At 43.9% G+C, this 17387-nt stretch overlaps 1 long non-coding RNA gene across 1 annotated transcript; it reads left to right on the top strand.

Moving 5' to 3' along the window:
• The first annotated feature begins 4043 nt into the window (after positions 1 to 4043).
• On the top strand, positions 4044 to 17161 carry LOC133365179 (uncharacterized). The gene is made up of 4 exons (XR_009758120.1): positions 4044 to 4139; positions 5154 to 5186; positions 13189 to 13426; positions 16775 to 17161. It is a non-coding gene; the product is annotated as an uncharacterized LOC133365179 (long non-coding RNA).
• The last annotated feature ends 226 nt before the right edge of the window (positions 17162 to 17387 follow it).

Below are 17387 nucleotides of genomic sequence, written 5' to 3'. Positions count from 1 at the left end.
CATACTAGGTTTTTTGTTCTTTCAGGTGTATTCTGCAACATGTCATTGATGCAATAATAATGCACTAGGGGTAAAGAGCTAGTGTGGTGTAGTGGTTAAGGTGTTGGGCTATGACCTGGGAGACCAGGGTTCGAATCCCCACACAGCCACAAAGCTCACTGGGTGACCTTGGGCCAGTCACTGCCTCTCAGCCTCAGAGGAGGGCAATGGTAAACCACCTCGGAATACTACTTACAATGAAAACCCTATTCATAGGGTCGCCGATAAGTCGGAATCAACTTGAAGGCAGTCCGTTTTTTTCAGGGGTAGTTTTATATACATGTTACCAAATTCTTGCAAGCTACACAGCAAGTGGATTGGACCTTGAAAGACCAACCCAAATTGTGTTTGCATTCTGACAAATTTGTAGGGCAGTACAATATCTCAGAGAGGAGGTCAGGTCTCCTGGTCCCCTGGTGCATTCACTATAGCTGCCCAATTTCCCTGCTTTTTAAAGTTTGATAGAAATATCTGTGGGCTATAGGTACATTCTTAAACTGCAAGGTTTTTTGCCTACTAGTGAATTTACTCTCAAAGTGCCTTGCAAACAATTTACAGTGGGCCTCCGAAGAGGCTAAAACCCCATTTCCTGGAGCTGATGTCAACAGACCCTTGACAGTATGGAAAAGCTCCACTGGACAGCTACTTGAGGATCTGATGGTGGCAGAGAAGTGGGCCTTCTTCGTTGCCCTCACCACTGCACAGTAGGCACGGTTATGATGTTTTACTTGTCCCTGATCACCCTCCCAGCACGACTTTCGCCACTTGCGCTCTAGCTGTCATCCAGCCTGTTTCATTGCCTTTAGCTCACTGGTGTACCAAGGTGCAAACCGGTCTCCACAATGCCGGAGAGGGTGCTTAGGGGCAACTCTGTCAAGAGCCCGACGCGCGTCACTGGTCCACAGCATGACAAGGGCTTCAACAGGGTCACCTGCTCTATCTACTGGGAACTCCCCCAGGGCATTCAGGAATCCTATGGATTCCAGTTTCTGGGGACATACCATATTATTCTGTCCATCACTCCTGCGGGGAGGATCAGAGCCATAAGTCTAAACTTCACCAGGAAGTGGACTGACCATGACAATGGGGTGACGTCCACCACCACTATCTCCAGACCACCCCTCTAGAGCAAAAACCAAATCAAGGGTATGTCCAGCCCTATGCATCAGGCCAGTGACAACTTGAGACAGCCCCACGGTCATCATGGAGGCCATGAAGTCCTGAGCCAGAACACTAGAGGCAGCCTCATCATGGACATTGAAATCACCCAGGACTATTGTTCCAGGCTCCTCCAATACCACAGCCGAGACGGCCTCTGCCAGCTCGGTCAGAGAAGCTGCCAGGCATATTGAATATTTGAAATTAAAGGTTTATCTGAAGTTTGAGCATTCATCAGTCAATCGTTCAAGGTCAGAAAGATACTTCAAGTTTTGTTTATCAATTAAATGTTCAATGCATTTTGAGTTAAAGGAATGTGTAAACATGATAAGCTGAATATGTAGAAGTCATGTTAAGAATAGTCATAAAAATAAAAAGGATAAAGATTTATCAAAAGTAAATTTAAAACTTGCCTTGCCTAGAAGAAATAGATGTATCTCCTTCCTTATGTAGGAATGCTTAGTGATAATAATCCAGTAAGCAGAATAAGCCTTCTTTGTATATTTTAATCTCAAGAAACAGTAAATTAGTTTAGATTGTGAGCCTAACTTATGGAACGGTGATTTATTATCTTCATATGATAAGATTCTCAAAATCTGTATAAAAATGCTGAAGTTTGAGCGTATCAGCTTCCTATCATCTGAAGCTCACTTGCCTGTACTGGCAGCATCTTCAAGAGCTGGTAAGACCTAGAAACACAGAAAAATGCTCTCCTAGTTTGAATTTTTGAAATCTTAGGGTCTAGACTTTGTGACAAGAAGTGTTTAAGTACTGCTATTGCTTACCTTAGGCTCATGTGTTATGAGATTATATGTATGTTATTAGAGGAAATATATTTTATTAATAAAAATAGAAAATGAACTCAAAGATTCTCCTGTACTACAAATTACTGTTGTACAAAAACTGAATTAAACCAACTACAATTTCAGGTGTACATTTTGTTGAAGTGGATTGATCAGCTATAGGTGGTAAACTGGCAGCCTAGGCCTTCTTCAATCCAGGCACCATACGTTGATACCATTAGCAAAGGTAAAATTCCTGACAGCTGGCACCCAACATGAGGATGGATGAATATTGATCCAAAATCAGATAACCCTCTCAAGGAGAGACTTGAGGAGCCATTATCTAGAAATGAAAAGGGAAAGGATAACCTAATGGCTTTAATAAAGTAATAAATATCTAGATTTTTAATTCACTGGAGATGGATTAATGTTGATAGATGGCTGATTTAAAAAAAAAGTCATGAAAAAGCAATTGGAGTAAAGAATCATGTTGTGAGGTAGGAAAATTTCCCTTTGGAGATGTACAAGAAGTTAATTTGACTTTACTGACTCTATGGCACACAGTAGATGCAAATAATGGTACTTTGCCAATTTTGCTTTTAGAAGCAGGCCTCCCAACACAGAAACTGAGACAGAACCTGAAGCAAGGAGAAAGTGGGGATGCATCATAACCCTGCTACAATACACAGTGTTGTATGAGGTCAAGCATGGCTATAAATTTGAAAATGGACACTGACCTGCCAAGAAATGCTGCTGAATTGTTTAAAGCAAGGTAACTGCAGAGAAACAGATGGATTTAGTTTTACACTCTTCAGTGGATGTTGGCTCGAGATGTTTATTCATTTATTTAAGCTATTTCTATACCACTTAATATATATAAAAATCTCTAAGTGGTGTACAGAAGATAAAACAACAGCAAATGTTATAAAAATATACAATAAAGCCGCAATACAAATGCATACATAATACAAATTAACAAATAAACATTAAGACAATTGCCTTGCACTTTGTCACTCAATATCTCTCAACCTCCTGGCTCTCACCCAGGACTCCACCCATCCATCCTGGCTCTCGCCCAGGGTCCAACACACACAAATCACCCCCAGTCTCACAAGCTTCCCAGGGGATCCCAAAAATGGCAAACAGAAGGATGCAGGGGCACTTGGAGGCCCGGGCCGCCCCTGTGCTGGAAGGTGCCGTCGACAAGGACGCCATTCTTGCCGAGGCAGCATAGGTAAAAGTGTGGGGTGTGGAAGGCGAGCTCCAGGTGGCGGTGTGAGATGAAGCTGGAGTGGCCCATGTTGACGTCCACCAAGTCCTGCGAGGAGACACGGCCCATCATCACTGATGCCCGACGCATCACAAACTCCAGGTCACGGCCCTGAAGACGCACCAGCACTGGAGGCAGCACCAACACGGGACCAGGGAGGAGCAGGAGCAGGCTGCCGACATGTTGATAGCATTTTAACTTGCTGCTGCCGCCGCTGCCTCCCTCTCCTCCCTCACCAAGCTGGCGCAGCCGCCTTTGCCATCACTGGCCTTGCCTGCCTGAGGCCAAGCAAGATCGCTGCGGGGCTGGCATGAGTAGGGGGCATCCTGCGTGGGGAAGGGTCTTGGCAGGCCTGCTGGGCTGGCGGAGCTGCATCTCTCTCTCTCTCTCTCTCTCTCAGCAATAGCCACCAGCAGCTCCATCCTTCTCTTTACATCTTCATACAGCTGCTGCTGCTGTTCAACCCTTCCCCTTTCTGTGTCTGTTGTGCCAGCTAGTTGTGCCAGCTGTGGCTGAGCACCAGATGTCATGGTCCTGATATAATTAGCCTTCAGTTCCACAGCAAAGAGATCAGAGAGATGTTGCATTTTGGCTGAACAAGCATATTGCTGTTTTGAAATAAAGTATGCCGATTTTCATTGCACTAATCAGGTAATAATTAATGAATGCTGTCATGCCAGAAGCAAAGGTTTATCCTTGGATAAGCAGAACTATGGGATACTACTATGGAGAGTCAGTGTGATATTAACGGTTAGGGTATTGGACTGTGACCTAGGAGACCAGGGTTCGACTCTTCCCTCAGCCATTAATCTCACTGGGTGACTTTGGGCTAGTCACTGTCTCTCAGTGTAGCCTACTTCACGGGATTGTTGTGAGGATAAAATGCAGAGGTGAGAACCGTGTATGCCACCTTGAGGTCCTTGGAGGAAAGGTGGGATAGAAATGTAATAAATAAATAAATAAATAAATAAATATTGTAACATTGGTTTTGAAAGCTTTTGCTACAACAGGCATAGCCTCTTTGGAAACAATTTGTAAATAAAGTAAATAACAATAATACATAAATACTGACATACAATGATTACTGAACTTGTTACCAAATATGACCTAAAAAGTGAATTTTTGAGCCAAAATTTTAAAACTGAGAATTAAGAGACAAAGGAAATGGCATTTACCTTGGATTTGAAATGGATTTGAAAATACTGTGTTAAACACTTATTAATTCTGGGCTTAGACCTCTCAGGCTGAGCAATATGCACAAAGCAGAAGGAGATTTCTCCCCCCCCCCCAAAAAGAACAATTTCAGGGAAGAGAGAGCATGTGACACAGCTGAACTGAAAAGGAAAAAAGGAGTGATAACCCCCCCCCAAAAAAAATTATTTTTGTGATCAGATAAATACATTTTTGAATCAGAACTTATGATTGGCTTGGTTCCCTGAAACTGATTTTTTGTTAGAAACCAAAGAAAGTAAATAATTTAAAATGTTCACAATATCTCTAGTTTGGGAGTAGATACTTGTGTTATTGTGCTCAAAAGGCATTGCCCTAAAGCTGACGTAGCTTTCTCCATATTTCTGATGTGCACTCACTGTTATGAGAAAGCAATGAACACTGATTTGCAACTGGAACTGCCGAGACCATTTTCTTCCTCCAGAATTGCCAAGCATTGCTTAATTTGTGGTTGAACAGCCAAGTCTGTTAAAGGACTGGATGTCTCTTCCTACCTCTCTGGACAAACTAAGATCAATGGATAAAAGCAAAAAACCTATCTTTACTAAGACTGAACAAACATTTATAAAGATAGAATGATGAATGTGAAAAGTATTCAATGTGCTTGATATTGCATATAGAAAAAGGAGGAAAACAGTGAATTTTAAAAGCATATGTTATGTTTACTTTTTCAGATCTCATCATCAGTAAATGTGGTCTGAAAGACGGTGAGTTCCCTGGGAAGAGAGATTGACTGTTAAAACCATTCTGAGAATTTCAGCTCTGTGAGGGAAATAGGGGTCTCCTAACTTTCAGCACACTTAACAAACTATAGTTCCCAGGATTCTTTGGGGGAAGCCATAACTGTTTAAAGTGGTAAGATACTGCTTTAGATGTATAGTACAGATGGTACCTAAGTATTGCCCTTGTGGAGCTCAGCAGGGAGGAGGATAGGGATAAAACTAGAATTAGTTGTCTCTGCCCATCTTTGGCTGTGGCTCCACCTACTGTTGGTCTCCCTGCTTTCTGCCCTACCAGTCCCAATGGGCACAAGGTTCTACTGCTTGCGCACTTAACAATGGTTTTCCTTGCTCTGGCATCTATTGGTTTGCTCCTTGGCAACAGCTCCTTCCTCCATTCTTGATAGATACCTATATTTTTTGTAGGGTAACATTTTATTGTTAAGAATGTTGTAAAGATTTTCAACACGCATTGGAATGTGAGGTAACTGAAGAAGAACCTTGTCTTCTACAGATACAGTATGTGAGGTTCTGCCAATAGGCAGTTAAACTGTCGCAGTAGTGCACTGTTGCTAAGGTATATGCAAGGTTTGGGTTTTTAATATACAGAGCAGCATCAGCATCCAGAGGTAGTCAGTGTGATTGGTCATTTGGTGGACATTCCATTCAAAGCTATTGGTCCAGAATTGTCTACCAATAAAGATTTGAAATCCCATCAGAAACAAATTGATTGGCTGGAGGTCCTAGCTGAAGGGAATATAAGGCCAGGTTCAGCACTGTGTGGAGTCAGTTGAGCACTCTTTGGTGGACTGTGGATTGCAAGGAACTCAAGAAGTGGATCTGAAAGCAACAGAAGCTGAGAGCAAGAGAAAGCGAGAAAGAGCTTGAAGCAAACTGAGAAGCCCCCCCCCCCAAAAAAAGCTGCAATCATTTGAGGTAAGAGCTAAGAAGGACTGCAAGAGAGGAGTGGGAGACTCCAGAAGTAGTCTTTGGGATAACTGAGGTCAGAGTGACAGCAGGCCAAAGGTACCTGAAAGAAGTGCACCCTGACCCAGATGGCTAGTAATGCCCTCTTGATAAGCCTGTGAGTTAAGAGGGGGACAGGGGAGGAGTTGAAGGGTAGTTGGCTAAGGTGGTTGTACAGGAAAAGGAACTAGAGCAGGCACCTAGTTATCTACTTAAAGCAATAGCAACCCCTTTATGTAATAATAGCATATTGTATCCAATAATTAACCAAGTTTTCTTTTACAGCTTATAAGTAAATATGTTATATTAATATTAAGCTTTAACAAATAAGAATATCTTTGTTTTACTTCTAAAAAAGAATCTGTTATCTGTTTTGTCCCATGCCTATTCCCAGCTATTGTATTTGTAAAAGGGAAAGACTGTTTGAAATAAATGGTAGCAGTGGAAATACAAAAAGGATAAATAATATTCATGTTAATTTAAGGTTTACAGTGGTAGAAATTGATGAAATGAGAAAGCACCAGGGACACCTACAGTTCTTTCTTTCTTTCTTTCTTTCTTTCTTTCTTTCTTTCTTTCTTTCTTTCTTTCTTAGAATTCGTACCAATTCTTCACTACAAAGTCCCATTTCTCCATAAACTGGAGACCAAGCAGTAGGTGTAAAGATCTAGGCCAACATTGGAGAACCTCCAGCCCAGTATTTCATTATACTTGCAAACAATTTATATTATTCAACTTATTCAATTTATTCATTTTAAAATCATACTAATATTGGAGAGCTATAACATAAACGTCAAAGAGCAAGAAAAGCTTCTGAGAGTTTATGAAGTCCAAATTTCCAAAGAGGCTGAAGAAAAATGAAACTGAATCTCCAGTATTAATATATGAAATAAAATTCCACCAAAACACATAAAAATCTTGTGGTTGTTATCTGCCTTGTACAACATGTAAATTGTGCACAATCTTTTCCAGTATTGCAATATTCCATATGCTTCTGTACCAGGTGGAAACATCTAGATTCATAGACTCTAATCATAGACTCCAACAGAGATGTACAATGTAAGACCTTGATGAGCCATTTACTCATGGCAGCTCACCTCACAATCGCTAAGCATTGGAAAGACCTAAAAGCTGCCTCAGTACAATATTGGTCACCAAAAGTTTGGCATATAGCACTCACGGAGAAATTAACCTCCAAGCTCCGACAAGCAGAGGGAGATTCAAAGAAGGAAAGCTTTATCAATGCCTGGTACCCTTTCATAATTTATGTGAGTCAAACAATAAACGGGTGGGCCCTGCCAACACAGTATGCTGCTAGTTGGAGTGCTTAGGCCACAAAATCTCCTGTTTTGAATACCTAATAATTCTTAATTTTCTTTAAAATACTTAAATAATTTGAATAAATTAACTGAGTTTATTTAAGAAACACGCCATTGCCGGGAGGGGGGAGGGATGGAGTTTAGACAGAGATTTAATAATTATAAGTTAGATTTTAAGATATAGATAATAGTTAATGCAATATGATATAGTTTTTTATGGTATAATCAAAACAATGTATCTTATTTTTCTTGTTTTTATATTGAAGAGATAAAAATTCCTGAATGTGGACTGTACCTGAATGCTGATTTCATGTAAAAGTCATGTAAATATTTCAAAATTCAATAAAAAGTAATTAAACAATACAGGATATTTTATAGAACATGGCATGTCTCTTGTGCTGCCTGACAGCTTTCTGACTCTTAAACCCTTGGGCAACATAAGAAAGGTCACTTTTATTTTGGTGTTGTGACCAGGGATGTAGTCGTCCAGGGTCTTGGGGGATCTTAGACCCCCTACTTTTTTAGGAGCAGGGTCCCAGCTGGGTGCCTATGTCTCCAGGATTCTACAAGCTAATCAGCATGAAAGGGGAGCATGTTTGCCATTGAGAAGAGTCTGACATGCTGCCTTGCCCTTTCCTGCTGATTGGAGGCAGTCAGAGTGAAAGGAGGCAAGTCAGACTCTTCTCAGTAACTAATCTCCCCTTTCATGCTTATTGGCTCCTAGAGACGTCTGTTGTTGTACGAGAAGGTATTAAAAAGGATTTCATTCTCAATCCATCAGCATGAAAAGGGGGGAAAGACTGTAGCTGCGACTAACATGAAGGGACCCTGCACTTCTGAATTTGCCACTACACTGCTGTTGCGGCAGACTAAAGGAATATTAGTTATCAGTTCAGCAGAGACATCACCTTTGAAAATCTGTTTGGCCAATCTGTTTAGATTGTGACTGAATAGGGAGAAAGAAAGAAAAGGAAGATTTCCCTCTGGTGGTGAGACTAGGCCATTGGAGACACTGTGAGAAGAATGGTGAAAACTTAATGGTTTCAGAAGCAGATCAATTTTGTGTTTTTTTAAAAGAAGAATCATCAGGCTACATTAACTCTCCATAACAACTAGGCAGAATTTTGAAGACAGGACACAGTGGCCTGCACCAAACATGGTTGTTAAGTGAGTAGCACAAGTCTATCATGCTGTGCTGTGATGCTTGTCAAGTGGGTGCAATTCAAATATAAAAGGTTAGTACCAAATATCCGGCATAAAATTGTGTCACAGTGATGGCAAAAATGCCATTTATATTTATTTCTGTGGTTCAGTTCACTCTGAACTCACGTGACAGATCTGTGAGGTCTAAGATCTTATGGTTTATTTTTTAATTTTATTGTATTTATTAAATTGGTTAGTCACTTTTCTTAACGAGGTGAACCCAAAGCAACTTACAGTCAATAAAAGAGAAAAACCAGTGTAAAAAATTCAAACAGAATAAAAAGTTGAAACAATAGATAAATGTAAAGGCAATGATATAGACCAATGAGGTTTGTTTGTACACACCATTGAATCACAGAGTTGGAAGGGACCTCAAAAGGTTGTCTGGTCTAACGCCATGCAAACGAGTGCCTTTCTAGAAGGAGAGAGAGAATACTAGCAGAAAATAATGTCCGTTAAATGTGAAATCGTGCTAATATAAAAAAAGTAGAAGAGAAACTCACAACAAAAATGTGGGCCACAAATGATCCCTGTGACAGAGAGAATGATGGAATGCAACAAAGAGGAAGAAATTAAACTGGAAAATGCACCTGATTTATTTAATCAATCTTAAATAAATGATGGGCCCGTCCATGCAACTGTATAATCTGCTGTGTTATAGCTTTGTGTACTCATTAATTCACCGTTGTCCATATGATATTGCAAGCTAGTATGGATTTTTGCGTTCACAAATCCGCATTAGAAATACCACCAAAAAAACGATATGCTTTCCTAAACCAATAATCAATCACATTAATGCCTGTGTGCTTGGACGCAATACCGCAGACCTTCTTGCAATAGGCAGCCCATGGGCATTCCTCCATTATATGCCAAGACCCTTGTCTCCTTCCCACCCAATGGCACATCCACAAACCGCCCCATGCGTGGAAATAAAAGAAAAAGTTTATGCACTCTGTTGCGCCCCAGGCGCAAGGGGAGTTAGATCAGGGAGGGGAGTCAGATGAGGACAAGGTCCCTGGGGACGTTATAGGAGGGGGGCTCTGTCAGCCTGCAGACTTCCTCGCCCATCCCTCCTGTCGAGGCAGATCCCACCCTGTCTGCGAGTTCCCTGTCTAAGCCGTTGGGAAGCGACCCTTCACCCATGCCAAACCCGCCCACGCCAGAAGCCTGGCATTTCAAATGCTTCTCCACCAACCAGCTCCCCGCTCCCTGAGGTCACACCGTCACCTAGCGAAACCCAACTGTCGGATGGGGAATTGGAGGCTCGCCTCCCCTCACACCGTGCGAGAAGGCATGAGAAGCGAGACTCCCAGAGGGTGGAACTGCGGAGGAGCTGTCGGTTACAGGCGAAGACCTTCCCTACTTAAGCAGGTGCCCAGCCAGACTCCAGTGCTGAGTCAACTCTCCCCACATGCTGCAGAGACTGTTTAGGTAGCTTAGCTAGGGAAAGTAGTGAGCTAGAGTAGACAGATTTATGAAGCACATTACTTTGGATGTAACCATCACCCTAATAAAACGGGAATTAAACCAAGCCTCGCCTCCGTCTCGGGCTCTGGGCAGGACAGCTTGACTCAGCCATCATCTCCCTTCACTGATGCTTCCATGACTGACACCATGGAGGCTAGCAGCACCGCCAAAGGGAGACTTCAAGGAACCATTGAAGCCTTGTACACCGAAGTCCAGAATTTCCAGGCAGTAACCCAGAATCTCCAACTCGAGAATCAGAACTTTTGAGCCCTGATTGCCCAAGAAGGCGCGGCACCGGTGGCCGCACCACCCATCAGAGTCAAGGCACCAGTGGGACTACCTCCTTGCTATGGTGACTAGAGTGACCAGTTCGCCATGTTCCTTGCCCAGTGTGAACTATACATATGCGTGCATCAAGCCGAGTTTCCGAATGATGATGTGAAGGTGGCATTTATCATCAGCCTCTTGGAAGGGGAAGCAGCCAAGTGGGCTACCCCGTATCTCGTGAGAAATGACCCTGTCTTGGGTCAATATACCACCTTTGTCGCAGCCATGACCGAGATGTTTCGTGACCCTCAGCGTAAAGAGACGGTCACCCACCAGCTAGGAACCTTGAAACAGAAGAGCTCTGTGGGGGCCTATACTAACAAATTTCGCGTCTTAGCCCAGGAGGTGGAATACAATGACCCAGCTTTGATGTACTCCGGGTGCTGGACAAATTGGCACGCACCTCCCCGCCTGGCAGCCTGACAGAGCTGATCCAGTTATGTTTGCAGAGAGACAGTCGGATTGAAGGTCGCCGCTTGGAGCGCAGGGCAGAATTTCCACATTCTCAGGCTCCTGCACCTCTCCCCCGCATCCATTTCCCACCTAGCGTGGGAACCTCAACTAGTCTGGCAAAGAGTGAATCAAAGCCCAATTGTAAACATATCTGCTTAGAAGTAAGTCCCACTGAGTCCAGTGGGATATTCATCCTTGACAATGGGTTAGGTCCAGACTAAGTTGGTTGCACTTAGTCTCCACTGAAATGATTGTGAGTTTAAGGAAATAATAGCTATCTTTTTCACAGTAATTTCAATAGGATGTAAGTGGACTTAACTTAGGGGGTAATCAAAACCTCTGCCTGGCAGCAGCAGAGCTTAATGGAGCAGCATAGCCACTGCTGCTTCCACAGCCCCACAACGTCTGCTGGCCAGGGCAGAAGGTTGGGGTGGGGGTAAGAAAAAGAGTGCAGCAAAGATCAGGCCCATTTCCATCACATGTAGTGGGGAATTTTATATATCCACACATATATAATCTTAGATATTAGAAGAAAGACGTTTTAGAATCATAAAGAACTAAGCAAATGGCCCACTGGCCTGTTTAGGGACCCTAAGATCATCCCATGGGACCCCAGAAAACCAGATATTAGAAGCAGACCTGTGTGTAGGCCTAGAAGAAGCCGGCAAAGTGAACTTAGTTTGAACTCTTGTATTCTTGCCAAATCAGCTGGTGCATGACTGACAGATATTGATTACCCTATTGTTTGGAATCAAGAAGCGTGTAACTTGTGAGAAAAAGCTGTGATTGATGTAACGGAGAAATCGCTAATATTTGATTCTTGGGTAAAGCAATAATGCCATCTAGGGGGAAAATTATGAAATGTATTAGAAGTTTTAATGAAGAGAAATAGTGAGATTTTACAATGATTTTAAAATAATCCAGTGTGTTATATTTACAACTTTATAAGTGTGTTTTCATTAAGAAAAAGGTACTCTGGGGTGGCCTGCCTCCTCTATATCTCTGAGACTGAAATATACTAGTTAGCCAGAGTCACCCAGTCTTTTCCTGATTCTGTGTGGTTTTAAAATGAAGCTCAGTGTATTTAAATATAATCCCCTCTCTTGAGCTATGTATTTTATAAATAAGAAAATGGGATTTCTGAGAAAGTATAAGGACATAAGAACCCCCATGACAAAGGAATATAACTGGGGGTGCTCATACATTCCCAAATACCCTAAGTTGGGGCAAACCTAACTCAAGGAACTTGTCCAAATATCTCCAGGTGTACCTGGGTCAGCCTGACTGATCAGGAACAATGCCATATGGAATGTACTGGGTATGCTTGAAGGCACCTTCACAATGGTACTGGCCTGAAAAAGCATTAGTCATGAGAGACAGCAGGACAATGGAGATATTAACGAGATGGACAGAATCTTGGAATCAGCACTGGAGTTTCTGATTGGTTTGGAACGATTGTAGAGAGGAGGAACTGTGATGTTGTGTGGGCAAGGACTCATGAGATTGGTGAATCACTGTCACATGCTGTAACTGTACTCTATAAAAGAGCTTGCACACAGAGCCTCAGTGCAGTCTCTCCTGGATGTTTCTGGGAGGCTGACCCTGCATATGCTTGTAAAGAATAAAGGCCTACCTTTTTGCTTCAAGCCTGCCTCTTAGAATTGTTTTTTTAAGGACCCCCAGCAAAAGATCCCAATGGAGAAAAATTCTCCATCACATGTTGGTAGCAAGATCAGCCTAGGATCCAACAGATCCTGTGCAGGCCTAACTCTGTACACCCCCTGCCACCAAACACCCCATTTCAGGGGTTACCACCCACCTGTCATTTGGCACCTGCATTGGGGCACTCCTTGCTGGTAGAGGAGGGAGAAATTCAATTCAGTTCACATTCAAAACCAAATTTATCAAATTCACAGTTTCTGAAACAAAATATGAGGACTGAACTATGAGAACAAAATATAAAATATGATAACAAAATAAGAGAACTGAAACATAGCCATCCTTTGATATTTGCACTCATCCAAATTTTGCGATGCAGTTTTCCAACGAAGCATTGTTTACAAAGATGCATGCATTAGGGGAAAGCATGCACAAACAGAACATATTGGTGAAAATAACATACAAAAATGCATGATAGGATAAATTGCTTGCAAAAAATGTGTACGTTAGTCAAAACTGCATGCATAAATGTATTTACTAGAAATTCATGCAAAAATGCTGAAGAAATTTCACGAGGATTTTTTTAAAAATCGCAGATTGCTGTGATGAATTGAATTTAAGATTAGAAAAATGAGAAACGGAGAGAACCGAAATGGACAGATCTTTCCACCCCAATTTGCTGGTGGGGCTCCCCGCACAGAAGCTAATGGATCCAAGCAGGGTTGGCTGGAGAAACACCTCTGCCTCTCTCAAACCCCCTCCAGCATGGTGATGCAGAGGTTTGGATTGCTCTGTTAGTAGACATCCTGGATTATTTTTCCTATCAAGTTTAAGGTGAGCCTTTCACCCATAAATACAATCCACAGCTGCAGTCTCTGCTTTCTCTGTTTTGTTTGCCTGTCTCCCACTCAATACAATAAGCTAATGCAAGACACAGTGCCACACAAGTAAAACTTGATCCAGAGCAGAAATCTAAAGATAACATTGAGTGTGCTGAAATTCAGTCATACCATCTAGTCGAGGACCCAAGAGTCTAGCATTTCACAAGAGGGATCAGAGTATGAAGCCCCACAAAGCGCCATTTGATATGTGCAGCAAGCAACAGTCACACTCTCGCTTAGCTAGCTGTTTAATAGGGAACAAAATAATTAGAACATAGAAGGATATCTACCACTTAACAATAAAACATAAAAAAGAAATGACAGGAGTCTAAAATGGATTCTCTTGTTGGAGAATGATTATCTGCAGGGTGACCTCTATTTCATATTTTGGCTCTGTAAGCAGAATTACTTAACAGTAGATTTTTGTTGAAGCTAATGAGGCGTGCACTGAACTAACTGACCACGATCATTTAAGTACCACCTGGCTGGATCAAGGCCTTTCTAGTTCAGCATCCCATTTTTGTACAGTAGTCGACCAGACATGTATGGGAATGTCATAAGGAGGTCAGAATGTGGGAGAAATTTGATTGTTAGCATTTCAAAGTGAACTTACCCAATTCATACTTTCTGAAACAATATGCAAACCAAAATGCAGCCATCCTTTGAAATCTGCACTTCTCTGAATTTTGCAGTTCAGTTCTCCAACCAAGTAATGTGTACAAAAATAAAAAATGCATTTACTAGGGAACATTAGTGCATATAAATGCATATATTGGTGAACATAACATGCAAGAATGCATTATATTTGAGAAAAATGCCTTGCAAAAATGTGTATGTTAGGCAAAATTGCATACAAAAATGTGTGTATCAGGATCATACAAACGCTGATGCATTTTTTAAATTGTAAACTGATGTGGAAATATGGAGAATTGAACTTAAGATTGGAAAAATGAGAAACAGAAACTAGAATGGACTCATTCACTATAAGGAGGACATGACAGCAAGAGCCTCCTGACACTATTGCTTCCAACAACTGACATACAATGGCATATTCTCTTTTTTTAATAGCTATTATGACAGCTTGTAGCCCATGAATAGCTTTATCGTCTGTGAATTTGTCTAACCCTCTTTCAAATCCATCTAAGCTAGTGTCCACATCTTATGGCAGTGCATTCCACAAACCAGAAGCCAACATGCTGTTCTTAGATTTTTTGGACTGCAACCACCATAATTCCCAGGCATTGACCATACTGGCTGAGACTGATGGGAGTTGGAGTCCAACAACATCTGGAGGGCACCACATTGGCTTCCCTGCCATTAGCTAACCAGGCACTGTTGGAAGATGCACTTCCTTCTGTCTTTCTTGAATCTCCCACCAGTCAGCTTCATTGGAGGACCCCAAGCTCCAGTGTTAATACTGCAGTTAAAACACTCTTAAGGCTGCAATTCTAAACACACTTATTAGGGACTCTGCCCCATTGTACAGCGGGACTCGCTTTGTAAATGTGTAGGTTAGTGCTCTTAATGCTATTGGTTTCAATGGCTTTAAGTACATATGTCTAGGTTGGATTGTGACCACAGTATTTAAGATTGGCTCCCAGACTTACACATTTGGTGGCAACCACAGGGTAAGGAATAGGGTTGCCAGATCTCCGGTTTTCTGCCGGAGTCTGGCAAAAGGGGGCCGTCTCCGGCCATATTTACGCTAAATAGCTAGATCTCCGGTTTTCAAGCACCTCCCCCAGTCACGCATGCGTGATTCATGCATGCGTATGCTGCTGAAGGCTCTTCCCGCCCACCCGCCTTTCCCCAGGCAGGCGCAGGAGGAGGAAGCAGCATCTTCCCGCCCGCCTGCCTTTTCCCAGTGACCTAGCAACCGCTCCGGAGACAGTGTCCGAGCGGCCTGGCAGCCTCAGCAGCAGCCATGAAGAGGCGGTGGCAGTGGAGGCCAGGCTGGGCTGGCTCCTTCTTAGCCCCGGAGCCAGTTCCCCTCCTCCGGAAAGGATGCCCGCTTAACTCCTCATGCTGTGGGTGCTGCTGGGCAGGAGTGGCCGCGATGGAGCTCAGCAGTGGCGGCGGCGGCCGCAGCGTCTCTGCCTGGGGGGCAGTGAGAGGTGCTGTGGGCCGATTGCCCTCCTCAAATGACGACGTGCTTTGGTCGCCGCTGGCCGACAGCGGCCGCGATGGGGCTCAGCAGTCTCTGGCTGGGGGGGCCCATCGCGGTCGCTGCCGCCCAGTGGCGCCCACAGCATGAGGGGTGAAGCAGCCGGCCGTTCTTTCCAGAGGAGGGGAACCGGCTCCGGGGCTAAGAAGGAGCTGGCCCTGGCCGGCCTCCACTTCTGCTGAGGCTAGCAGGCCGCTCGGACGCCATCTCCTAGCAACTGCTGCCGAGACGGGGCCCACGCAGCCTGCCAGCCTGAGCAGGAGGCGTGAAGAGGTGGTGGCAGTGGAGGCCAGGCTGGGCCGGCTCCTTCTTAGCCCCGGCCCCGGAGCCAGTTCCCCTGCTCCGGAAAGGACGGCCGGCCGCTTCACCCCTCCTGCTATGGGCGCTGCTGGGTGGGAGTGGCTGCGATGGAGCTCGGCAGTGGCGGCGGTGGCCGCAGCGTCTCTGGCTGGGGGGGCCCATCGCGGCTGCTGCCGCCCAGCGGCGCCCACAGCAGGAGGGGTGAAGCGGCCGGGCATCCTCGGGGCTAAGAAGGAGCTGGCCCCATCCGGCGTCCACTGCTGCTGTGGTTGGCAGGCTGGAGAGAGAGAGAGAAAGAGAGAGGCTGGAGAGAGAGAGAGAGAAAGAGAGAGGCTGGAGAGAGAGAGAGAAAGAGAGAGGCTGGAGAGAGAAAGAGAGAGGCTGGAGAGAGAGAAAGAGAGAGGCTGGAGAGAGAAAGAGAGGCTGGAGAGAGAGAGAGGCTGGAGAGAGAGAGAAAGAGAGAGAGGCTGGAGAGAGAGAGAGAAAGAGAGAGAGGCTGGAGAGAGAGAGAAAGAGAGGCTGGAGAGAGAGAAAGAGAGAGGCTGGAGAGAGAGAGAGGCTAAATAATAAATAAATAATATTCTGCTGTTATGCCCATTTACCCAGGAGTAAACCCCACTGAAACTCCGTGCAGATGCATATAGGATTGAACTCTTGGCTGTTTATTTTTATATGGTGCTGGCTCTTGGGATGTCAGATATGATCGTGTTTTCTTGGAATGATATGCTATCCTTTTAAAGTAAATCAGCTTGTGAGGGCTTTGAGCTACAAGGTGGTCTATTGTTGTTGTTATTATTATTATTTATTTGATTTATATCCTACCCTTCCTCCCAGCAGGAAACACCTACCAAAAAACAACAACCCACCAGAGTTCCTGTAAGCAAAGCAGAATGCAAATGTTTGAAACTTGTGACCACAATGTGCAGCCAGGTGGTGAAGAGGGGGCTGTTCTGCAGCAGCAACCCTTCGTATGATATTTGGGGATGTTCCAAGAGTGTTGTTGGTGCAGCATTTTGCAGCTTGATGTCGGAGCAAGAGGGGAAGTTGCACATATCAGCACTCTGTGGTTTGCACCTCTGAATGTGCATGACTTGGTTTCAGGCACCTTTATTATTTTCCAGATGCCTCTGCTTGCTTTCTTCCGCCTCCTGACCTCCAGCGGCATGAGTAGACTTCGGACAAGTAATGTACTCAACAGGAAAATAAAATTAAACCCTTCCCAAACTCTGGCTGGGCTGTGTTACTTAACATCTCAGACCACAGCGCCTTTCTTCTCCCTCCTAGCGTCAGCTTCTGGGCACAGAAGTGACTCAATCCATACCTGTCCCTTTCTCACAGGCTTGTCGAGGACATAATATGAGTTGCACAACTTCCCAGGCCGCATGGATGAATCTGGGACACAGAGAAATGGGGTGGCCAGAGGCGCAGGCAGGAAAAAGGCTCCCGGATT

This window comes from Rhineura floridana, chromosome 10 (assembly GCF_030035675.1).
Source record: "Rhineura floridana isolate rRhiFlo1 chromosome 10, rRhiFlo1.hap2, whole genome shotgun sequence".
NCBI lineage: Eukaryota > Metazoa > Chordata > Lepidosauria > Squamata > Rhineuridae > Rhineura > Rhineura floridana.
Note: the sequence above shows the minus strand (reverse complement) of the source record. Positions and strands in the feature narration are given on the sequence as shown.